The following is a 5,920-nucleotide window of genomic DNA, read 5'->3' on the forward strand; positions in this document are numbered from 1 at the left end:
TTCTATACCTATTATCCTTAGGTTTGGTCTTCTCAGTGAGTCCTGGATTTCCTGGATGTTTTGGGTTAAGAGCTTTTTGCTTTTTGTATTTTCTTTGACCGTTGTGTCAATGTTTTCTAAGGTGTCTTCTGCCACTGAGATTCCCTCTTCTATCTCTTGCATTCTGTTGGTGATGCTTGCATCTATGGCTCCTGATTTCTTTCCTAGGTTTTGTATCTCCAGGGTTGTCTCTCTTTCTGATTTCTTTATTGTTTCTATTTCCATTTTTAGATTCTGGATTGTTTTGCTCATTTCTGTCACCTGTTTGATTGTGTTTTCTTGTAGTTCTTTAAGGGATTTTTGTGTTTCCTCTTTAAGAGCTTCTAGCTCTTTACCTGTGTTCTCCTGTATTTCTTTGAGGGTGCTTATTTATGTCTTTCTTAAGGTCCTGTATCGTCCTCCTGATATGTGATTTTAGATCTGAATCTTGCTTTTCCAGTGTGATAATGTGTCCAGGACTTGCTATGGTGGGAGAATTGGGTTCTGATGATGGCAAGTGACCTTGTTTTGTGTTGTTTATTTTCTTACGCTTGCCCCCTGCCATCTGGTTAACTCTAGTGCTACCTGCCCTTGCTAAATCTGATTGGAGCCTGTCCTTCCTGTTATTCTGGTTGTGTCAGAACTCCTCAGAGTCAAGCTTTCTCTGTGATCCTGTGATTCTGGGATCCTGGGATCCTGGGCTTGTTAGATTACCTGGGAGTGTGGCTTTCTCTGTGTGTTATGGGACTGGCTGCAGAACTTGTGTCCAAGGTCTGCTCAGAACACTAACCCAGACAGACCAGAAGGAACTGGAGTCACTGGACTGGCGGAGTTCCTGTGTGCCTGGTCCCGCTGGTCCCAGTTACTCCCAGTGTTGGGACATATGTTGGTTCCTGCTCACCTCTGATCCTGGGTGTGTCAGAGCACCTGGGAGTGGAGCTTCCTCTGGGTGTTGTGGGACTGGCTGCAGAGCTTGTTGGGAGGAAAGTACTTCTGTCTTAGGCATCTTCATTACAGTAGCTGCATCAAAATTAAAATCAACATAAACACACCCCTGACTTTCTAACTTCTGATTATCAAACTTGTTTTCCAAAGTACTACTCTATTTTAAAAGAAAGTTTTAGCAAGATCATGTTGTCTAATATTCAGTACTTGATATGGCACCTTATTTTATATCTAGTTAATTTTTCCTTCAAAGTAACACTTAAGAGCCTTTATGTAGTTTCAAGATAACTGACTTCATTCTAAATCTTCTCCCTATATTCTTCCACTTAGAAAGAATATAAGCAAGAGTAATATTTTCAAGGTTTTTTAATGACTCGTTGGAAATTTAATGCCATTATTGTCTACTCTACAGGATGAATCCATCTACCTCAAACCCCAGGCATTTTACTTGATCCGTTGAGAGAAAAAGTTCTGTAGACCAAGAAAATAACTTAGCTTTCAAATATGTGAGAAATACTTTGACAGTTCTCCCTGCCTACCCCCCTGCTAGCTATAAAGACACAGTTTCTTCTCCTCCCCAACTCTCCTGTCACTTTGAAAGCCATCCAACAAATTGGTCATACCTATCATAGTTACCCGTAGGCTAAAGAGTCATTGTGCCAGAGAGAGAGGGGGAGACAGTTCATGAATTGAGATTAGGGTACCTTCAGTTAAAGCCGAATTAGCACGCTCCATGACCAAATAAGACATGCAAAGTTATCTCCTTGCTATTGTTACCATTTGAAATTTGAGTTGCTGTGTAAATGTTCTGTTGCAGAAAACAGAGGTTCTGTGGAAGCTTTGCCAAGCAAAGAAATCTCTCAATCATGTTTTACTTCTTGTCCATACCTCATGTCACTATTTTGCTTGAGCCAAGTTGTCTTTTGGTTTATCCTTGGTCATAATCAATTGCACACATTTCAGCTGTCATGGTGTTTTTTAAGGCATTTTACCTTTTGGAACCCCCATCGGACACCTGCTGGTAAAGGTTTCCGGGCTCTGCCAGCGGTGAGACAAGTACCAGCAGCAGGGCATTTACATCTTTAAGGACATGCTTGTCTTGAAGGCTCACATATGGATCACAAATTGCCAGGCACACATGCGGATGCTGATCCAGCATGGGCCATACAGAATCACATCCCATCCTTTGATTATGTACTGTCTTGTCCCTGTCTGGATGACTTTTCAGACACTGACAGAGCTTTTACAATTTAATTGGTGTTGACACCTTTTGAAGCCATGCCTTGAGGCGCTCAGGGTCATTGTCTGCTTTCTCTGTTTCCCTCCAATGCCTCCACTTGGCTACCTCACAGCCTGTGGTGCCTGGCTGGCCCCTGCACTTTTTATTCATGTTCATACTTGTTCTGGGTCCTGTTACAAGAGCCCTTGTTAAATGCCCAGCAGGCAGCAGTGAATGGAGATTTTGACTATGTGGGATTTGAGGCCTCTGGCAATAATGGCGAATGAAATAAATATAAAAGTATCCCTGTTGTGGAGTGTGTTGTTATCACCAAAGATGTATTCCAGAGGACCTCAGACCTCAGGTACTATCTGTGCGTGCTCGGCATGCGGGCGAGGACCTCAGACCTCAGGTACTATCTGCGCATGCTCGGCATGCGGGCGGCCCGCCTTGCACTTGGACTCTGTGCTTGCATTCTCTGTGACTTTTTCTCTATCATTATTTCCGATTTACTGTCTTCTTTGTTTTAGCAAAGAGCTCCCAGAAGCAGTTGCTGGGGTGTTATAAGAGTTCTAAATTATCTCCCAACTTCATTACTGAAGTTAAGAAAAAGAAAAACAAAAAGAAGACCTTATTTTCCCAGTTCTGTTCTATACAAGGATCTCTCTCCCCATCCAAGAGTCATAGTTATTGGTTCACATAGCTCTTAGGTGATAAACAGTGGCAGAGTATGTAGCTCTCATCTTAGCTCTTGGGTCCTACACAGTGGCAGGCTACACAACTCTCATCTTCTACAAAACTTTGCTCCTCTTTCTACATTAAAAAAAAAAATGTAAGATTTCCAGAGCTAGAGTCAATACCTGCACATAAACTTCTAGACTATCAAAAAATTTCTTGATTCACAAAACTTACTAAAATAGTCTATGAAAATATTAATATCATGTAATAATATAAATTTTCTGACTTTATAATAATCAAGTTATAAATAAGCAAAAATATGGACATTATTAGCAATACCTTTGCAACAACCTGTATAACAAACATTTCCAATTAGGAACACATTATTTGAGAATTCATGACACGTTACAACTATTTGATGTGTATCACTAAAGCAAGATGTGGGTAAACACCCTTTGTTTCAACACAAAATATTTAACCTCCTTCAAAAGAAAGGAAAGAAAACATACCTCTGGACCAAATGTCTCACACAGTCATACTCAACTGAAATCCTAGCCCTGTGTGGCCAAAGCAGGAGGTGTTCAAGACCACCGGGGATTACATAGTACAGTGGTTCTCCAACTTGTGGTCATGACCTCTCTGGAGGTTGAATGGCCCTTCATAGGGGTCACATATCAGATATCCTGAATATCATATATTTACATTATGATTCATATCAGTACCAAAATTATAGTTATGAAATAGCAATGAGATAATTTTACATAGTAAGTCCTATAACTTGAGGAAATCACTTAACTTCTCTACAGCTCAATTTCTTCTTCTGAGAAATAGAAACATCAGCTTCCTCAGGATTGTGTGAATAACAGAGTAAAAATACTGTCCATAAATCTTCCAAACATCATTAAATTTGAGGGGACTTGGTTATGCAGTCTTCAGTTTTTGTTTGTTGTAGTTGTTCTTCATGATGCTTTGAGATGTGGAACAATACTAAAGCTTTTGAATCACAGAACATTCATATGTCCAGGGTAAAATCTCCACAGCTGGCTTCTCTTCCATGTTGGAATCCCTATACCCCAGGAAACTGGACTCTGTTTTGGGCATTGATCTTTTTATTATTATCATCTGGGGAAACACTCGGGTATTGCTACATTGAGCTACATCCTATGATTCTTTTGTGATTGGTTAGTGATTATTGCCAACTTGATAGAATCTAAAATCACCTAGCATTTTGGGCCTCTGGGTGCCCCTTTAGGGGACTAACTTGAGTATCTAGACTGGGATGGTACCATTCACCTGCTGTGTGTGGCACCCTTCTCTGACCTTACTCCTGGACCATATAAATGGAAGAGGAGGGCTGACCAGTCAGTGACTGTCATCACACTGCTTCCTAACTTCTGATGTAAGCTAAGCACCTGCTTCAATCTCCAGCTGCCTTGACTTCTCTAAGTTTGACTGGAAACTGAGTTAACATGAACCTTCTCTACCTGAAGTTGCTTTCATCAGGATTTTGATCACAGCAGTGGGGAGACTCAGAACCCCTTGTTATGAGGAAACTTGTATGAAAGTGAAAGGGGTCTTCAGAGAAAACAAGGTTTGAAATGTCAGGTTCACTCTTAAGGACAAAAAGCCAGTAACTGCTTGTGAATGAAGAAAGATTGGCACATCCTGTACTGTGCAGCCATGAAGAAGCGTTGAGCCAACCCAAGTCCAAACTGTCTCAAGAACATGGTGTGCCTGCACTCAGGTAGACATCCGTCATAACTTATGTTAATGTCTATTTCTAAATCCTGTAGCTATGATTGTTGAGAGGAGTAAAATAGAATTGGGGTCCTTAAGCTGGTAATCTACACAGCCCTTTGCACTCCATTCACCTCTACAGAATCCCATACAGATGTCTATCAAATCACTCTTATAATTTATTGGTCTTTACAGGTTACTCATTAGAAAGCAGTTTCCAGAGATAAAGGCTATGCTCACTTGTTTTTGCCTATCCAGCAAACTAACCATGCTTAGTATTTACTGTGTGTGAAATGAATATTAAGGATAGAGTGAACAGAGAAGAATACTGCTCAGACAATGCCACAAGTGACCCGGAACATGAGAAGACACCCACCGACAGTGACCCGGAACATGAGAAGACGGACACCCACCATACTTTCCTGGGTTGCAGAGAGGCAGTAGACAGCAGTAGAGCTGTCTCCCCTGATTCATTCGACTATATAAATATTTTATGAATGTTCATATTCGCAGTTCATTGTGAACATAGCAGGAATCCTGTTCTCTTACTCTCTCTCCAATCTCTAGGACCTAGGCAAGAGTCTGCTTTCTAATGTCTAATTTTATAGAGAAGATATCTAAGCCAATAGAAAAAATTATTCTGAGCATTTTTTCAGTGCACTTTCTGTCTGTTGTTAAAAGTTGAGAATTCAATAGCTCTCGTGTTTTCTTTAGTTGCTGAAAAACTCAGGACCTCATTGTTCACATACAGTTGTTTAATAAGCCATGGACATTCTGCTTTTTTAGAAACCATGTTCTTTTCTTTGGTAAAAATCTCATCCAAAGTTGGGACTTCTTCAATAAGCCACTTCAATCCATTTCCAAAGGCAGTAAGACACCTAAAGAGAGTTTGAAAGTAGTAATTATTTATAAAATAGTCACATTTAACACATGGATTTCAGCAAAACACTTTTGTCATTATTGCTTAATAAATAGAACCAGAAAAGTATTAAACAGCACATTATTCTTTAATTAACAGTATAAATAATAACATTAAAATTGATTTAAGGATGTAATGGGCTCAGCTAATAAGAGCCATACTCTGAAAAACAAAGTATTTACTGTTTCAGATAGTCAAGAAATAGTATAATATGTGTGTAGTAGTTATAGAAACACATCAATGATGATGACATTATATAAGCAAAATGAATCCACCATTAGAGACCATCTACATCCCTCTTAAACGCACATCTGAAAACACTTTGGCCACACAGTTACTGTGTATAGAGAGAAAGGACCATGGAAACCATCAAAGACCCCTCAAACATCACAGTGATCAGTACA

This window comes from Mastomys coucha, unplaced genomic scaffold (assembly GCF_008632895.1).
Source record: "Mastomys coucha isolate ucsf_1 unplaced genomic scaffold, UCSF_Mcou_1 pScaffold1, whole genome shotgun sequence".
In the NCBI taxonomy this organism is placed as follows: Eukaryota; Metazoa; Chordata; class Mammalia; order Rodentia; family Muridae; genus Mastomys; species Mastomys coucha.